Source organism: Eptesicus fuscus, chromosome 5 (assembly GCF_027574615.1).
Source record: "Eptesicus fuscus isolate TK198812 chromosome 5, DD_ASM_mEF_20220401, whole genome shotgun sequence".
Taxonomy (NCBI): domain Eukaryota; kingdom Metazoa; phylum Chordata; class Mammalia; order Chiroptera; family Vespertilionidae; genus Eptesicus; species Eptesicus fuscus.
This window is the reverse complement of record NC_072477.1, coordinates 41,464,194-41,484,574: the sequence shown is the minus strand read 5'-3', so window position 1 is coordinate 41,484,574 and position 20,381 is coordinate 41,464,194. Positions and strand designations below refer to the sequence as shown.

The 20,381-nt window shown below is 42.4% G+C and overlaps 2 pseudogenes; one reads left to right on the top strand and one right to left on the bottom strand.

Moving 5' to 3' along the window:
• Nucleotides 1-6,319: 6,319 nt before the first annotated feature.
• On the bottom strand, nt 6,320-6,786 carry LOC103283765 (ubiquitin-40S ribosomal protein S27a-like; annotated as a pseudogene).
• Nucleotides 6,787-15,998: 9,212 nt separating this feature from the next.
• On the top strand, nt 15,999-19,718 carry LOC103283949 (nuclear pore complex protein Nup88-like; annotated as a pseudogene).
• Nucleotides 19,719-20,381: the final 663 nt, after the last annotated feature.

Below are 20,381 nucleotides of genomic sequence, written 5' to 3'. Positions count from 1 at the left end.
CCATAGTGAGTCTTGGAAGGAAGGAGGTGACTGAACATATAAGGTAGGAAGTAGAAAGGAGAGAAGTTGTGGGCATTATCAGCCCTGATGCCCTTTCCCTTCTCAATGAAGCAGGAGGCTGAGCACAGAGGGAGCATTGGGAGGTCTTTATAAGTTAAAATATATGATGCACCTAGGTTTTGTGGAAGTCATAGACTACATTTCCATTTTGGAATATAAGTCATTTTTCACTTCCTTCTGAACATCATGGTCAAGAGCCAACAACCTAAAAAAAAAAAAAAAAAAAAAGAGCCAACAGCTTACACCAAAAGCCACGAAAGAATGGAGGTGTCCACCACTGCTTGTAAAACTCACACTGAGAATGTCTGCCCAGTTGAAGGCTTGTCTTCAAATGTGTAACTTGATCTAATATAGCAAATCTAAGCAGCTATGATAGATGTAAAGATTGATGGCTGAGTAATATATGCCTTAACGAACCTGATAAATTGACTCAGTCTTTGAGAATGTTATATCTTCTTTGGAGATAGAGTAAAAACTCCTTGGGGTAGGGAGGTCCCCTGAGAACTGTTAGTGTTCCTGAAGTAATAATGGGCTAAAAAGCCTTTTATTATGGGATGAGTGTGACAGCTAAGAAGTAGAAAGAAAGAAATGTGAGTCATACAAAGTCCTCATTCCATGACCTTCAGTCATTGTCAATTATATGTGGGAAAATGTGAAGAATTTCAATATTATATAGTTTATTTATACTTCATATAATACTTATAAAGGTTATAACGTCAGCTTCACTTCTGGTGAAAAATGAGGCAAATATAAAGTTTCACTTTCCTCCTTTGTTTTAACCTTTTTGCTGCTACAAGAGACAGAAACTCCTTCTGTAGCAGTGTGATCAGCAGCGAGAGAGGGAACAAGGGGAGGAGATGAAGGCTTCTGCAGCTCAGTGGAGCCCTTAGAATTTTAAAATTTGCTCTCTTTCCTTTGGGACTTCTTAGCCCCAGGTTTCCCATTGCAGAGCCCAATTTGAAGTAAGCTCAGAGCAGGCTTACACACACATCCACAGATTCAGCAGAAGCCTGCCTGTTCTTGTCCAGGCTTCACGCTGCACCTCAGGGTTAGGTGCAAAGTCGCTTTCAAAACCTCAGGTCTGGCCGGCCAGAACCTGTTTGTTCTTGGCCAGTGGCCAACTTTGGGGTGCCGTGACTCTCAAGGTCTTGCTAATTGGCACATTTAGTGACATACTGGTTGGGGACTGTGGACATCCTGGGGGGACTTTGCCCTTCCGTTGACCAAACTGACAACACAAGACCCTTAAATATGGAGCAAGCTAAGTGAAAAAGTGCAGGAAAATTAGAACCAGAAGCATTGGAAAGATTTTGCCTTTATGTAAATTTTCCCAACCTTTTCTTTTAAAAAGAAAATTAGCTAATAAACATTTATTAAGCATTGGTCATTTATGGCTTATAAAACTTTCTAAGACTTGGAAGCACTCACTATTGCACAGCTGTAGGTTCGAATGGGCCCTTAGACCTCATCTAGCTTCTCCTTTTCCAGAGCCTATGTACACTCTGTCATGTCCTGGATCCCAATGAACCTCCAGAAGAAAGGAAATTCTTTTGTCAAACACAGATCCTGAGGCGTTTCCATCCAGTGCTACCAGATGTGAGAGGACTCCGGCCCTGCCTCAGGGGGCACACAGGCTCCGTCTGCTCACTGTCCATTGCTCAAAGCGGGAGGAGCAGCAAGGAGCAGGCACAGATGTGGGAATGCCATGCCCCCTGCCATTGTCATGATCCCGTGGACATACTCCTCCTGTGCTCATGAATGGATTGGAGACAGCCTTTGAGTATCTTTTCCCCCCGCTTTTTTTTAACAAGTGTTCTTTGTTTTCTACTGAATCTTCAAACACAGCTTGTGTCTGATTTACTGTTGTATACATCAAGGACAGTGTTTTCCCCGCTTCTGAAGAGCTTTAAAAAACAGGCCGCATTCCTATTTTTCTGAGAATTTGGTTCTGCCTCTAAGTAAGGAGACAAAAATAGCCCTCTAAATCTATGGTCCTTAAGTTTATCTTCCCTCTTCACTTTACCAGGAAGTCAACAGGACCCAAGTGCATTCAGGGTGGAGGTAAGAGGTGAGCAATGAAGTGAAGAGGTTGTTCTGGACTTAGGGGCCTGGCAAGCGTTTCAGTCCCTGAGCCCGCGGAATTGCTGCAGTAATCTAAAATCAACAGAAGAAGCAATCCAGGGCCAACGAGCAGGACAAAGTACACAGCAGGAATCAGGGTCATGGTTTACAAAGCGACGTGGGAGTAAAATTATGAGCCTGCCTAAAGCTTTTACAGGGCTCGATTACAGGAAATAAGGTGAACGCATTTCCAAGGTAGTTGATGTAAAGCTGGAGTTTTCAGAACTTGAACACCTTTTTGTTTCCCCCAAATGCTGGGGGACGTGGTGGGCATTTGTCTAGTTTGTTTGTGTTCTGTCCAGCTTCCCCCTTTCATCTGGCGGGAATTCCCCCTGCATGTGGTATTGGGAGGTGCAGTGTTCCACACGGGATCAAGGTGATTCCCTTCCCCCTACCCCAGACATCATGGTATGATGCAGGACCCAGGCTCGGGCCCTCCTTTCTGGGCCTTTGAATAATAAGGGAGCGAAACAAAGATTCAAGAATATTTCAGAGTTGACAGTGTCTTCCTGTGGGCAGCAGTGGGGTAGATTATCCTGTGACAGGACCTTGACTATGACCCTTACTGCCCATTCTCGCTTGGTTTCCAGCCCATTTCCTGAGCTTTGTTCGCCAGACTTCCCATCCACCCTGTGAACTATTCAAAATCCTTCCAATACACTCTAGTTTAGATAAAATTAGCCAGGGCTGGCTTCTGTTGCTTGCGACCAAGAATTAGATGGGGCTGCCTGATGTTCCTGTCCTCAAATCTAAAGAGGTGTTTCCAGTCCTGCCGGTTGGTCTCTGTTTAGAATGGTCTGGAAACACGCATGAGCGCAGCGGTAGCTACAGATTTTAAGACAGCTCTAGAGTCAAGGTTTTCTGGTGTGTTCCCCAAATCGACACAACCAAAAATAGAGAGAGAGATTTCATTAAGTATGGGCTCTAATTGTCAACATTTGCAGGTGTGAGTCCCAGGCCACAGACCTAGGTAACAAGAGATAATGAGTTTTTTTTTAATGTATTTAAATCAACTTAATTTCAACATTATCTTTTCCTACATAGCAAGAAGGAAATATATTCCCAAGCATACTTGACTAGCCCCAAAGCTCCCTCACTCCAAGAGTGATGTGGAAGCTCAGGGTCTCATAGTGCCCAGATATTGGCGGGGGGGGGGGGCCCTCTGGTCACCGGTCATTGGATTGTATGGTGACTGCTGAGACACCCATTTTCCTGGCCAGTGCAGTCCCTTCAAACCTGTTGACTCTATTCCTCTGTGGGATCTTGGGCAAGGCTGCTGCCTAGTGTCGTATCTCCCTAGGTGTACAACAAAGATAAACTTTTGAAGATTTGGTCACCTCCTTAGGGCACTGTTAGGGAGATGTCTCTTGTCCCTAAAGCCGAGGAATCCAGAGAACTCTGTCCCTCTTTCCCCTCCAGGAATCTTTTAGTGTGATTAACATTTCACTTTCTTCATGTTTCCCTTACAACCCCTCCCCTGCTACACCAATGGATTAACGTCCTCTACTTCTGAAAACAAAAGTCCAGAAGGCCAGTGTGGCTTAGTTGAGCATCATCCCATGCACCAGGAAATCGCCAGTTTGGGGCACATGCCCTGGTTGCCAGCCTGATCCCCAGTAGGGGTGTGTGTGAGGCAATACTTATCTCTCTCTCTCTTTCTCTCTTTTCCTCTCTCTCTCAAATCAGTAAAAACATGTTTGTTTGTTTTTAAAAAATGTCAAGAAAGAAAATACCTTGCCGGCAAATTGTGCTTTCTGCTCTGCCACAGACCTCCTTTGAGACAAGGAAGCACAGAACCTATTTTTTGCTTAAAAGGGAGAAGGGAGAGGGGTCACTACATGGGGAATAAGAACAAATGAATGGATTTTAAAGTTTTGCGAATAAAATTTACAATTAATGAGGGGAAACATAAAATAGAAGCTCTGAAAGGCCACGAGCTGCCAAATAGAAGGCTTAATTGTATCAGGTGTCACTATCTACTGTGATTCCTTAAAGTTTCATAAGAGATGCAATTTATTTAGGTATGAATTATGTCACTCCCTCCTTTCACACCCTAACTTTTTAGGGTCAGGAATGAGGAGTGTTTCTTGTCTACATTCTGTACCAAGTCAGCGTTTCTGTCTCTAATTAATATGGGACTTCTACTACAGCTAGAAACAAATATTTGCATTACAAATGAAATAGCATAGAACCCACAATCAAGCTTCTTACTAAGGACCAGGTGCTTCTTTGAATAGAATCCATTTACTATAGACTTTCCAATTTTGAGTAGCAAGGTGGCTTAGGTGCAGTATCTCTGACAGCTTGTGAGCCTAATAATTCACTGATGCATTTAAAATAAGCATTTGCTAAATTTTTTTATTCATTATAGATGCTGATTCCAAGAAATAAAGAATCCACATGTTGGGAATTCATAGGTCTAGTTTATTCCACACATCTGAAGCCTGGATCCTGGTAAAACTAATGAATCACTGGAAGAGAGGAGGTCAGGTCTTCATAAAACCATAACCACTTCTGACTTCAGAAATGGATTCAAATGGGCTTAAACCATAGTGGGATTTCTGTTCCATTTAACAAGGCCAGAGGTAGGTTAGATCTAGGATTGGTCAATCCATGGGCTCAACAACATCATAGAAAACCCAGATTCTGTCCTAATTCCCCTCTGCCACCCTATATGTGTTGGCTTTTCCCCTTATGGTCCCAAGACAACTGAAGCACTTCTGAGCATCAAGATTTCCAGATCTTCTTGCTTCTCTCTCCTTTTAAGAAAATATGCTTTATTGATTTTTTTTTTTTTAGAGAGAGAGGAAGGGAAATGGATAGAGAGACAGAAACACTGATGGGAGAGAAACATCAGCAATTGGCCGCCACCTGCATGCCCCCCACCAAGGATCAAGCCTACAACCCAGGCATATGCCCTTACTAGGAATTGAACTGGTGATCCTCAACCAGAGCCACATCAGCTGGGCACTTGTCTTTTTCTCTGTTGTTGTTGTTGTTGTTTTTGTCAGTTCTCATGTAAGGATACTTTTCCATTGAGATATTATATATATATACTAGAGGCCTGGTGCACAAAATTTGTGCACAGGAGGGAGGGTCCCTCAGCCCAGCCTGCACCCTCTTGCAATCTGGGACCACTGGTTCCTAACCGCTTGCCTGCCTGCTTTATCGCCCCTAACCACTCTGCCTGCCTGCCTAATGCCCATAACCGCTTGCCTGCCTGCCTAATCGCCCCTAACCACTCTGCCTGCCTGCCTTATGCCCCTAATCACTCTGCCTGCCAGCCTGAATCCCCTAACTGCTTACCTGCCTGCCTGATCACCCCTAATCACTTGCCTGCCTTCCTGATCGCCCCTAAACTGCCTCTGCCTCAGCCCCCGCTGCCTTGGCTTCGTCTGGAAGGACATCTGGAATGAGGTCCAGAAGGTTGTTAGGTTGTCCAGTCTAATTAACATATTATGCTTTGTTATTATAGATTATATATACATATATAATATATACACTGAGTGGCCAGATTATTATGATCTCTGAACACATAATAATCTGGCCACTCAGTATATATATATTAGAGTCCCGGAGCATGAATGCGTGCATGGGTGGGGTCTGGCCAGCCTGGCCATGGGGAGGGGACATGGGCAGTTGGCCAGCCTTCCTGCTGGTCGAACTCCTGGTCGAGGGACAATTTGCATATTAGCCTTTTATTATATAGGATATACAGCGAGTGGCCAGATTATTATGCATTCAAGAGATCATAATAATCTGGCCACTCAGTGTATATACATAGATATTATATATATATATATATATATATATATATATATATATATATATATATATGTGTGTGTATATATATATATATATATATATAATATTTTTTTTATAGAGAGTAGAAGGGAGGGGGAGACACAGAGAGAGAAACATCAATGTGAGAGAGACACATCGATTGGTTGCCTCCTGCATGCACTCTGACCAGGGCTGGGGATTGAACATGCAACAGAGGTATGTACCCTTGACTGGAATTGAACCAGGACCCTTCAGTTCATAGGCAGATAATCTATCCACTGAGCCAAACTGGCCAGGGTCACCTGTCTTTTTTGTTGTTGTTGTTAGTTCACATCTTTTATAAACCCATATGCAATTACTTGTCTTCTGGTTTGTTGAAGCAATAGGTCAGACAACATTTGACACAGTAATGTCTGTCAAAGTAGCTGGCCATAAAACTCCAGCACCACATTCATCTGAAGGGCACCCCCTACAAAGGTGACTGCTTTTGCCATTCTCATCCACTTTGTATTATTTCAGGAAAGCCAACTTAACTTTCTTTCTCTTGTGCTTATTCTTCTTGGGCATGATGTAAGACTTCTTCCTTTTCTTAGCACCACCATGAAGGCTCAACACAAGATGAAGAGTGGGCTCCTCTTGAGTGTTGTAGCCAGACAAAGTACGTCCATCCTCCAGTTGCTTGCCAGCAAAGACCAGTCTTTACTGATCAGAAGGAATTACTTCTTTATTCTGGATCTTGGCCTTTGCATTTTCTATTGTGTCCGAGGGTTCAATCTCGAGAATGATGGTCTTTCCCATAAAGGTTTTCATGGAAATCTGCATCTTGGCTATGATTCCACTGCAGATGGTGGGTCGGAAAGGAAGAGCTGCTTGTCTCTTCTTAGTAGCAAGAGAATTTCTCCCGGAACTATGCCCCACCCCAGTAGATTTCTTCTCTTGGCTAGAATTGAATCTAGACCACTCCCTTGGGGTTTGACCCAGGGTGCCCTTTCCATAGCACATGGCCATGGAGACCAACTCTCTGCTTTCCCAAGGAAGGAAGGGATAGATTTAGACAGGCAACCAGCAGTGTATATCATGACAACTTGTACCCTGTGAGCTTATAAATGGCTTGTCAATGCTTTTTATACATTTCTGCTACTGTGTTTCTCTCTCCACATCCCATGCTTGGGGTCACTTCAATTGCCACCATCCCTTTCTTAACAGCCTCAAGTGTATTCTCTCTTTTACCCACTCCCCATCACATACTTCCACTCCATGTCCCCAGAAGCCTTCTAATTCCCTATTTAAGAAAGTGGAGAGAATTTCTTTTTCCACTGACTGAGGAGAGCTCGGAATTCTGTTTCTCCCATTTATTTATTCACTTAGTATATATTTATTGAGTGTCTACCATATGTCAGCCTGGCAGGGTGCTATGTGCTGAGGATACAAAGGTAAATAAAGCACAGCTTCTGTCCTCAAGGAACTTGTAGAGGAAACAAGTAAATAGGCAAACCATCTAGTATGATGGCTGTTATAGAAACCATATTATAAGGGGGTGGGGCTAGAGAACTATTGATAATATGGCTCAGGGACATTGTGGGGGGAAATAAGTATTTGCACAGTGGATTGGAACCAAGCCACATTGCTGATGTTTCCAAACTACTGGCTTAAAAATGAAATTTTTGAAGAATAATCAGTTTACCAATTAGGGCCAAATAGTGTTCCATATTAAGAGGAAAGCATGAGGGGAGGTTAGATTCTCCAGCTTTTCAAAGCAGTTGGTGACTTGGTCATTTACTAACTTACTAGAAGCATCTTTTTTTCTAGATTTTAATTAGAAGTAAATATATGATGTTAAAATATATTCTACCAACTGCTGAATGTTTCTTGTAAGTTTTCATCAAGTTTCAGAAGGAACAAAATATTTTAGAACGAGCCCCTTATTGATCTGGGTCTCTTACTCAAGATCATTTTCACTTATTTCAGAGTTGTGTCAGGAGTCAGGGAGATATTATATGATTTGGTGGCTCCTACTTCTTGAGAATCATCCTGACTTCCCATGTGACTTTCCTAGCTCCTCCTCAGACTCATCCAATCATTGTCTCCACATCTTGGTCCTTTGCTCTTTGCTAGTCTCTGTGCACACCCTCTCCCCTGGAGAGAGCATCTGTTTGTGCGATGCTCCTATCACAACCACGTGACTTATACACAAATTTACACTTTGGTTCTGTCCCTCTTCCAAGTGCTAAATCACATTTCCACATGGCTGATGGATATTTCCAATTGGGTGTATTGCTAGTAATTCCAACTTAGTACACTTAAAGTCATCATACCCTCCTTCATCATCTCCAATTCTATTCCTAATACAGGGTGTTCCAAAAAAGTATACACACTGTAACCGCCGCTAGCTCAATTTTAAAGATGAAATGTATTTTAATGAACACTGCCTTTATAATTATTCAAAGTGTGTACATACATTTTTGGGGGGATACCCTATATTTATTTATTCAAGGCCAACCAATTCAAATCCCACCTTCCCTATAGTAGTGCCTGTTATGGGACTTGACCTATTATAGACCAGGCTATAGACTGGTGAGCAGGCAGCCTACCCCCAGAGATCCAGGTGATGATGTATGACATAGTGAGTGACAATCATCTCAGCTAACACTGATCTCTCATTTCTGATCTAAAACTTTCATTGTCTATATAATAAAGACACAGCAACAAGAAGGGCTTACTTTAAAATTGTATACGCTGGGCGCTCTTGTAAGTGCTTAACACACAACAACCCATTTAATCTTCACAACCCTGTCAGATAGCACTGTTTCCCTACCTTCGTTTTTTACAGGAAAAGAAACAGAGACAGAGAGAGGCGAAGAAACTCGCCTAGGATTACAAAGCTGGCGAGTGATGGGTTTGCTTCCAGGAAAATAAAATTATAACGAATTCTGTTTGGGGTAAAAATGAAGTATTTAAACCAGTAAAACATACACGGAACCATGTATATAGGGATGCACATTTTCCCCTTGGCATTGGGCTGCAATATGACTTGGCCCAGCATTATTGGAACCTGCCTTTATTTAAACTTTTGCTATTTTGTGCATCATACAGCTTTTACATTAATTTGATTTTTTAAAACATCATATTAAAATATTATGTATCGTGATTACTAGGTTGTTTTTGGCACACCCTCTTACGTTTTGTGCTGCTCTAATCCCGGCTTGAGTGGTATAGAGTTAGGATTCAACCCAAAGCAATCTGGCTCCAAGTCTCCTGACTGTTACACTGCTCATGCCCTAGAACTCCGATTCTTGTATCTATAGCTACATATCACTGTTCTTTTCAATTAAACTAAAATGCCTTGAGGGTATAGACCACTTATTATACTGCCTTCTTATATTTCCGAAGCATCTAGCATGGTGTTTGTTCGGCACACAAGGGTGCTTGATACGGGTTGGCTAAAGGGAATCAAAAGAGACTTAAAAAAGAGAGAGAGAGAAAGAGACTTTTCTAGTGGGCTGAGATTTACCATCATCACCAGCTACTGTTGCTACTGTAGTTTTGCTTTCTTTACTGCAATTTCCCTCATAAAAAAAAATTCACTGAATATTACATTTCATAAAAAGATGATGGCCCTGTCCAGTGTGGCTCAGTTGGTTGTGTGTCATCCCATGCACCAAAAGGTCGAGGGTTTGATTCCCAGTCTGGGCACATACCCAGGTTGCAGGTTCAATCCCAGTCTGGAGCGCATGCGGGAGGCAACCAATCAATATTTCTCTCTTACATGGATGTCTCTCTCTCTCTTTTTCTCTCTTCCATTCTCTCTCTCTCTCTCTCTTCTCTCTCTCTCTCTCTCAAATCAATGAAAACGTATTTTAAAAAAGGATGATGAATGAACACATCAATAAAAACATTATGAAAATAAAGTGCTTTCTTCTAACCAGTGTTTTCTTTACAGTGCAACTTTTTGCATTTCTCGGAAATATATGGCTTCCAGGAAGAAATCCCAGAAGTTTTAGTTTTGTGAGTGAACAGATCAGTGTCGTAAAGAGAAGATAGGATGTTCATTGACATCATTGTCAGTGCTTTAGCTACAAAATGGTAGTTTCTGAAGGCACCACAGTTCTGTGGTTTATGCTTCCCTACAAACCTGAGCTCCTCCCACCCCCTGCTGTGCAATCCTCTTCACCTGTGGTGTGCCCCTCTCGGCTGGTCATGTCACTCCTGTTGCTTACATCTTCTCCAGCACCACTTCTGGGAATGACAGGAGTATTTTCCCTCCTGCCAGCGAACCATTAGAAACGCGGCTTTTTTGGAGGTGGGATCAGTGATGAATAAGACAATTTCTTCAGGTGCATTACATAAAACCCTCCGAGCGCTCTCCTCAGGGTGGGAGTCTTGAAGACAAAATAAAGGAAATGGATAGCACCAGGGAAGGTTCACAGCAGGTGACTTCTGGGCCCCTCTTGCTGAGCATTGTCGCTGTCAAAGAGTTCTACACCCTTCTTGCAGGTCCACTCCTGGGCTGGAGTGAAAAAGATACAAGTCACTTTGATGTGTTTGTCTGTATGTGAAAATCCTCTGAGCAGGTTTGAGCTTCTCTGGAATTTTACTTTGGAGTATTGTATACTTCCTAGTTTATGGACCCATGTTACTAAGAGCCTTCAAAGAATAGAGCCAGGCACACTATCGCCAGCTTGAAATTTGGGGTCATACTGATGCTTCCTTATGTTCGTGGGTTCTGCCAGGAATAAAATACTGTACTCAGACATATTTGGAAATCTTATTGTTATTTGATGTAGCAAGAAGCACTGTGTAATTACCCAAACACCACAGCTATAAAATTTGTCTAAGGTTTGTCTCACTATGAAGAGACCAGGTGTAAGGAGAACTGAATAGAATTGTTAGTTTGCTCTAAGGACAGTTTTGCTGAGTATCTTCTTTCCCATCAGATTTGTGCACTGAAAACCCTGCTTCATTCCTCGTGCAAATACAACTTCATGAATATTGGGGAGAGAAGAAACACTCCTGCTGAACACAGGTGTTTTGTTTTTTTTAATTGATTTGAGAGAGAGAAACACGAATTTGTTGTTCTGCTTATTTATGCACTCATTAGTTGATTCTTGTATGTGTTCTGACTGGGGATCAAACCCTCAACCTTGGCATATTGGTATGATGCACTAACCAGCTGAGCTACCCGGCCAGAGTGAACATAGTCTTTTTTTGATGCAGTTGTTAGCTACCCCAGGGCATACCTCTTCATCACCTAGACCAGTGGTTGGCAAACTGCGGCTCGTGAGCCACATGCGGCTCTTTGGCCCCTTGAGTTTTTAGCAAAGGCCAGCTTAGGAGTACCCTAATTAAGTTAATAACAATGTACCTACCTATATAGTTTAAGTTTTAAAAATTTGGCTCTCTAAAGAAATTTCAATCGTTGTACTTTGATATTTGGCTCTGTTGACTAATGAGTTTGCCGACCACTGACCTAGACCACCATGGACCATAATGGGGTGGCAAAATTTTTCAAGTTTAACACTCAAATCTATTGTAACTTCAATTTTAATAATCTGAGCAGAGACAAGAGTTTAGAGAAATCTGAGTTAGAGAAATCTGGTGAGAGTTTCCAAATATATGAAGAAGAATAGCACGAAGAGTCAGTACAAAGTGAGAAGAAAGATTGCAAAGAGTGGGCAGCGGTAGGGCGCAGTGCCTAAGTCCTGGATGCTGCATGTTACCTCTCTGCATTCTCAGGGGAGGCAGGAACATTTTGGAAATAAATGAGGCAGCCAGAACTTCCTCTGGGGTGAGCCAGGCTCAGACCAGGGCGCAACAGAGGTCAACAAACATCCTACCACTCTGTATCAAGGCCAGTTCTATGTACAATGGCAGAGTGCTTAAATTTAGAGACATAAGGGTTTGATGTCTAGTCTTAGATTTAGATGAAAAAAAGGTTAAGAAAGTAACAAATGGGGAGGTCTGGAAGGATGTGATTTAAGGAACATGAATCGTGGGGCAGGTGCTGACCACGTGGCTGGAGACATGATTGGACATAATGCTGTCCTCATGGAGCTGTGACCTGTCCAGGACTGTGTATCTTACATTCCAGCCCACTGCACCTCCAAGATTGCCTGGTGTTAGATAAATTGCAAGCACCCTTTCAGAACCACATGCTGATATGGATGGGAATTGTAACTAGACTCCCTTTTCTTTACTACTTCCGTGGTATTACCTGCACTTCAAATAACCTTTGTACCCCCCCTCTTCCACGCAGTGTTTCTTCAACACCTGCCTTGACTGTTCTCCTGCTGAGCTCTGCTCTACCACAGATTTGCCTCCCCAGAGAGCTAATTATAAGCCTCTATTTTAGGACCTACTTACAATGAAAGCTTGTGTCACATACCTATATACAAATTTGATGGATGTAATTCCAGAAGAGTGTTGAAGCAATGCTCCTGGAGATGTTTGCCATCTAGGTGATGGTTCAGGGAAGTTGAAATAGGTCTGGTCGGGTCAGTGCTGGCCAAGTGGATGCCTAATACGTGTTTATTGACAAAAACCATCACGATAACGATGAAATGACCTCGTGCAAGTTTATTTGGAACATTTTCTGTTTATATAAAGAGACAGAGGAACCTCTGTGTTCGTCACGGTCACAGCTGAGGCTACCTCATCCTGGTAGGTAAGTGCACACCTTTGCAAGCCCACCAGCCTTTCTCTCCCTTGAGAAATAATGTTGCTGATCTAACAGTAGCTGAAAATATTTGAGCATTGGGTCTCAAGCTTTGGATTTAAAAAATATATATATTTTACTTATTTTTTTACAGAGAGGAAGGGAGAGGGATAGAGAGTTAGAAACATCGATGAGAGAGAAACATCGATCAGCTGCCTCCTGCACACTCCCTACTGGGGATGTGCCTGCAACCAAGGTACATGCCCTTGACCGGAATTGAACCTGGGACCCTTCAGTCCTCAGGCTGACGCTCTATCCACTGAGCTAAACCAGTTAGGGCAAGCTTTTGATTTTTAATCACAGCCTTTCTTGTTAATGCTATCATCTCTTCTAATGTTATGATCTCTTTTGGTCTCTGAGCCAGTTCTAAATGGCTGGGATGCTGTTATCACTGCCTCTTCTCCATTTCATAGGTGTGAGCTGAAAGGGGGGCGGGCGGGTTGAGATAGGAACAGTGTAAGTGTTTGTTGGTTTACCTACATCTTGGATTTTGAAAAGGAAACTCAGATCTTCCAAATTGTCTTTTATCATCTATTCAAGGCTGAGAACTCTGTAGAAATGCCCTCCCCTCAATACAAGACAAACAAAATCTCTGTGTTCGGAGCTTCCACGCACTTTTGTGTTTAAAGATGGAACTATCTGTGGGACTAAAGATCTCCAAGCCCCATTGCAGGCCCCTCGTTTCCGCGGGGTCCGATAAAACCTTGTGTTGCTGAAAACCCTCCTCGGAATTCCCTCCACCTTGAGGCAGGGTTCAACATTTCATCAAACTGACAGCAGGGGAATGTTTTACCTGCCTGACTTGTTCTTACTATTCTATCCAGGTCTCACTCAGTGTTTCTGCACCCTGCTGGGTGTGGGAGGTGTGACTCACCAGGAGAGAGGAAACTGCTCTGTGCGTACATCCAGGACGTTGCAGGATGATTGAGGAACTTCTCATTCAGGCTTGGTGACATTTTGTTCTTTCTTGGATATTCGATTGGCTACTTGCTCCCAAGGAGAACCAGTCCGTTGAGAATTCAAATATTACATTAATTCCTCTTTCTACACAAGTGGCCAAACAAGTTTTTTTACTGGAAACATAGCCTAGTGCCTGGAGAAAGATGGGGGCGAGGAGAAGAGAGACGGAGTTTAAAAGGCAAAGGGACCTGTAGGAAATTGCTCTTCTGTCTAATTGCAAGGTTTATGATACTTTTTCATTGTCTGTGATCTTTGTGCATCAGTAGACTAAGAAAATATTTTAGTGAGAATAACCTCACATTAATCTGTGCCAAGAAGCTTCCTCTTCCCTGCCGTAGCACCATCCGCTTGGTCCAGATCTCAGAGGGACCTGACCCCGGCCATCTGACTCCTCTGAGTTGCATTTTGTACATAACACCTCCTCCCTTCACTCTCAGACTAAGGACTTGTGCAGAACTCTAGTGGCTGCAGACCTGCTACAACTGTGGGAAGAAGCTAGTTAGATGGACGCTGCTATAGTCAGGTGAACCTGCACACCAGGGGTTCTAGGGAAGTAACCTCACAGGCTGATCTGATCATACATTCCTAACTGGGCAGGTCATGGTCGGTAGTCACATCCCAGGCATATACCTTCTTTAGTAAAAGGTTTATCGTTTTTTAAAAAATATATTTTTGTTGATTTCAGAGAGGAAGGGAGAGGGAGAGAGAGATAGAAACATCAACGATGAAAGAGAATCATTGATCGGCTGCCTCCTGCACGCCCCACACTGGAGCTCGAGCCCACAACCTGGGCATGTGCCCTGACAGGGAATTGAACCATGACCTCCTGATTCATAGGTCAACGCTCAACCACTGAGGCATGCCGGCTGGGCTAAGAGGTTTATCTTTGCTTTAAGGAAACCCTGCCCATTGTTTCTGTGCATCTAGATTTACACACCTTTGAAATGCCTCTTTTTTTCAGAGTAACCACCCTCAAAAGAGCACATAATCCTAACTATCCTGAAATCCAGTCCCCACCTTGCTTTCTCCCACCTTCCTGTAAAGGTCCTCACATCCCCTCCTTAATTGCAAATGCATAAAAGGAGCTGCAAACTGCCTTTCTCAGAGGCACTTTTCTCAGTCTGTTGAGATCTTGCTTCTAGAAATATCCTGTTTGGCTCAAATAAATTTGAAAATTCTTTACAGGTTTGGACATACTTACTTACCTTGGCCCTCCTGAGGCTGGCACGCCCTCGCTCTCAGAGGCTTGCTCACCCCTATGTCCTTTGGTTTCCCTCCTGAAGGCATTTACAGAGCTGGGTAGCTTGGTTACATTACTCTCTTTTTAAAAACTCATTGTTACTAGATGTTACTAGTTTATTAAGTTATACCCAAGGGCATTCAAGTCAGGTATTTTGGGTAGTTGGTCTCAAACCCAACTGTATATTAGAATCATAGCAGTAAGAGGAGGAGAAGAAGTTGGCTTAGAAATATACATTCCAGGACTCAATGACTTTACTAATGCATTCCACCAAAAATTTAAAGGAGAATTAACACCAATCCTTCTCCTCAAAGTCTTCCCAAAAATTGAAGAGGAAGGAACACTTCCTAACTCATTCTATGAGAACAGCACTTTCCTGATACGAAAGCCAGAAGAAGACTCTACTAGAAAACTACAAACCAAGGTCTGTTATGACTATAGATTAAAAAATCCTCAACAAAATACTAGCAAATTGAATTCAGAAATATATTAAAAGGCTTATATATCATGACCAAATTTGACTTATTCCTAGCTTGCAAAGATGGTTTTCACATGTGAAAACCAATCAATGTCATACACCACATTAATAGAATGAAGGCGGAATAAACCACATGTTCACCTCAATTGCTGCAGAAAAAGCATTTGACAGAATTCGACACTCAATAAACTAGGGATAAAAGAAAACTTCTTCAACATGATAAAGGCCAAATATGAAGAACCCACAGCTAACATCATACTCAATGATGAAAGACTGAAAGCTTTTCTCCTAAGATCAGGAGCAAAACAAGGATACCCACTTTTATTCAATATAGTATTGGGAGTTCTAGCCAGCATGATTAAGCGTCAGAAAGAAATAAAAGACACCCAAATTGGAAAGGAAGGAGTAAAATTATCTCTGTTCACAGATGACATGACCTTATATGTAGAAAATCCTAAGGATTTCACAAACATGCATGTGTGCACACATACATGCACACCAGCTAGAGTAAAACAAATTCAGTAGTTGCAGGATAAAAAAAAATAACTCATAAAAATCAGTTACATTTCTATACACTAGCAAAGAAAAATCTGAACTGGAAATTGAAAAATTAATTCCACTTACCATGATATTAAAAAGAATAAATGCTTAAGAATAAATTTTTAACCAAGGAGGCTAAAGACTTGTACACTGAAAACTACGAAGCACTGCTGAAGGAAATTAAAGAAAATGTAAATAACTGGAACAATATATTGTGTTCAGGTATTGGAAGATTTGATATTGTTAAGATAAAATACTACCCAAATTGCTCTACGTATTCAATGCAATTTCTATCAAAATCTCAGCAGCACTATTTTTGAAGAATAGAAAAACCCATTCTAAAACTCATATGGAATCTTGAAGGGGCCTGAACAGTCAAAAACAATCTTGCAAAAGAAGAAGAAAGTTAAAGTTTTCACACTCCCTGATTTAAAACTTACTACAAAGCTGCAGTAATCAAAGTGGCATGGTACTGGCATACAGACAGACATATAGACCAATGGGATAGAATAGAGAGCCTGGAAGAAAACCCTTGCATCTATGCTCACGTGTTTTTTTTTTTTTTTTTGTTTTTTTTTTACAAAGGTGCCAAGACCATTCAATGGGGAAAAGACAATCTTTTCAGCCAAGAGTGCTAGAAAAACAGAATATCCATATTCTAAAGAATGAAATTGGACCCTTATCTTATACCATATACAAAAGTCAACTCAAAATGGATAAAAGACCTAAACTTAAGAGCTAAACTATAAAATTAGAAAAACATAGGAAAAGCATTTCATGGCATTGGATTTGATATTGATTTTTTTTTTTTGATGTGACATCAAAAGCACAGATAAAAACATAGACAAATTGGGCTTCAACAAAATAAAAACTTTAATGCATCAAAGGTCACTATCAAGAGAGGAAAGACAATCCATAGAATGGGAAAAATATTTGCAAATTATCTATTTGATAAGGGATTAATATCCAGAATATATTAAAAATTGCTCTAACTCAACACCAGAAAATCCAAAACAACCCAATTTTAAAATAGGCAGATAACGAGTGAGGTCTTATGGCTCTTCCAGCCCAGCTCAACTACTGAAAAAATGCAGCTGCATGAGTGACCCGAGTCAACAAAATTATCACCCATTCTACCTTCAGAATTGTGAGAAATAATAAATTGCTGTTGTTTTTTTGGGGGGAAATATGGGCAAAGAACTAAATATTTCTCTAAAGCAGATTTACATATGGCCAATAAGCACATGAAAAGATGCTCAACATTATTAGTCTTAGGGAAATCAACACTACAATGAGATATTGCTTCATACTTCTTTGGATGGCTATTACAAAAACAAACAAACAAACAAAATAACTAAGAAAAACAAACAAAACCTCCAGAAAATAGCAAGTGCTGGCAAAGATGTGGGGAAATCAGGACTCTCGTGCATTGCTGGTGGGAATGTAAAACGGTACAGCTGTTGTGGAACACAGGTCAGTGGTTCCTCACAAAGTTAGAGAGAGGATGACCATATGATCCAGCAATTTCTCCTAAAGGAGTTGAAACAGAGACCCATGTCCTATTCCGTGGCTCTGGGAGGGACTGAAAACCCAGAGCCCACAGAGGCTGAGAAACCGGCTTCTTATCATTGCCTTTGTCTCTCCGCTGCCGCCACAGTTGGTGACAAGAAACCTGGTCTTAGGCTTCAGTGGAGAGCTCTTCCTGTGGGAAGGAGAAGACAGCTCTTACTTAGTGGTTTGCCTTCGGGGCCTCAGCGGCGTGGGTGAGGCGCCCTCCCTCCCCTAGAACCAGAGATTGCTTTGCATAAATCCACCCTTGTTTGAAATCTATCAAGTCTTGTTAAGTCCAACACAGCATCACGTAGCACTTATAAGAATAAAAGGACTTACGGTGTTAGAAATTACCTAAATGGTGGGGCATGAGTTCTGAATTTGAAGGTGGAAAATGAACAGGGAACCCCAGTACCACCCCAATAGCTGAGACTGTTCACCAGTTCTACCTCTCTGACTCCAAAGCATGCTGCCTGGTATCCGAGTGAAATGCTGGATCCCCACGGGGTGCTGTTAGCATCAGACAGCGTAACAAGAATTTACTCTCTACGTGAGCCCCAGACACCCCCTAAGGTCATCACACTGTCAGAAGCAGAAGAGGAAGGTCTAATCTATAATAATAAAAGCGTAATATGCTAATTAGACCGAACAGCCAAACAACCTTCCCGATGTCCTTCCGGACGTCCTTCTGGAGGACCTTCCAGATGAAGCCAGGGCTGCAAGGGCCAAGGCAAGCCGCTGCAGCGCCGAGGGCCGAGCCCCTTGCACGAATTTTGTGCATTGGGCCTCTAGTACTCAAATAAAGGCAGGACATGTGCCACATCTCTAGGAGAGACAGCAGTTGCATTTGACTTTGGGCCATTGGCAGCAGTCCCCCAAATTAAATTCAGGTAAAAAGGCAAAGATCAAGTAGTGGCCTACCCACTGCACATCTTATGTGAGAATGGGGAGACTTTCCTTACGTACGTCAGTGTGTTACACAGCCCTGGGAATACGAGGAAGCTGTCAGGTCTATTGCCCATACATCCTGCAGCGGAGGGTAACTATGGTGACAATGTTTGTGCTGTACTCTGCTTGCCCGGTGTCCCCAGTGTCTTAGTGATCGCTACTGAATCAGGAAGCTGTGTCGCTGTGTTGTGCGGGACGGGGAAGAAGAAGATGACCAAACATCAGAAAGGCCCTGGGTTTGCAGGGCCAACCTCATCCCTTTTCTGAGTGTGTGGAGCTGGCGCTTGCCCTGAAGCTGGCATTTGTAGAGGGTGATCCCTTTGATTCTGACTCTTCTTGTCCTATCAGTCTTCACAGAGATCCCAAGGGTCCCTCAAGCTATCACTGGACTCAGGAAGCTGATGAACATAGTGTTGGGCTAATTGGATTTAGAAATTTCCTACATTTCTTGGATCAGATGAAGATAAAGATAGTTTATAGGAAGTTACTCCCAAATAGAAATGCTTTGTGGAACACACCGTTTGTACGAAGCCAGTGCCGTGCGGGCAGTCAGCTCTGATGTGAGGATTCTGGGGCCCGTGACGATCTGCATCACCTGTACGTACAAATGCCTCCCAAGGCCTTTATTAAGCACAGTCCACCCAGCATCTCCTCCCCTGCTTTGTACTCAAGATGTTGCAGTGGTAGAGCCTCCCCTCTGAATCCTGGCTGAACCCTCGGATTCCTTTGAAAAGCATTTTAGAAGCACTTTGTAAGATAGTGCTGCAAATCCAGCATTTTTGAAATCATCTGATAAGGAATGTCTTCATCTCATCAGCAGAGCCACCCAGGTGTTCAGGGAACAGTACATTCTTAAACAGGACCTGGCGAAGGAGGAGGTCCAGCTGAGGGTCAAATTACTATGTGACCAAAAAAAGAAACAACGAGAAGATCGCAGTTATTGTCGAGAAGAGAGGAAAAGTCTACGGGAAATGGCTGAGTGCTTAGCAGACAAATATGAGAAAGTCAAGGAAAAACAAGAAGATATGAACAGGGTGAATAAAGTACGTCACAGTTTTCATTCGCAGCTCCCAGTTCTCTCTGATAGCGAGAGAGATATGAAGAATGAATTACAGCTGATGCCTGATCAATTTTGACCTTTGGGCAATGCCATCAAACAGGTTATTATGAAAAAAGGTTATCAGCAGCAAAAGATGGAAAAGGTACCGAGTCCTCAAAAGCCCACCATTGCTCTCAGTGCCTACCAGCGAAGGTGCATCCAGTCCATCCTAAAAGTGAAGGGTGAGCACACAGGAGAAATGCTGAAGCAAATGAATGATGTCTGAAATCGTGTAAATTTCTGACACCACCAACAGCACAGTCACACCTGAAGTTAACACAAGTGAAGGTTTAAATTCATATTGTAAAACAATAAGCACTTTCTAATTTATAGAGGCATTTGGATAAAAAAAAAAAAATTGAAAACAGGGACTGAAATAGAAACTTATGCACCAATTGTTCATAGTGGCATTATTCACAATAGCCCAAAAGGTAGAAATAACCCAATTGTCCACCAAAATGTGATAACTACATATAATGGCATATTTTCTATACCAGTGATGGCAAACCTATGACACGTGTGTCAGCACTGACACGTGTAGCCATTTTTGATGACATGCGGCCGCATGCCGAGGATGAAACATTTGCTGCTCCTGAGGATGAAACATTTGTGACTAGAGTCTTGGAGTTGGTTTTTTCCTCAAAGTGACACACTACCCAAGTTATGCTCAGTTTTTTGGCGAAGTTTGACACACCAAGCTCAAAAGGTTGCCCATCACTGATCTATACTAATAAAAGGGTAATATGCTAATTAGACTGGGTCAACCGGCCATCTTCCGGAAGTCTGACTTCCTTCCGGACAAAGCCATGGTGGTGGGGGCCGAGGCAAAGGCAGTTAGGGGTGATCAGGCTGGCAGGGAGTTAGGGGCGATCAGGCCAGCAGGGGAGGG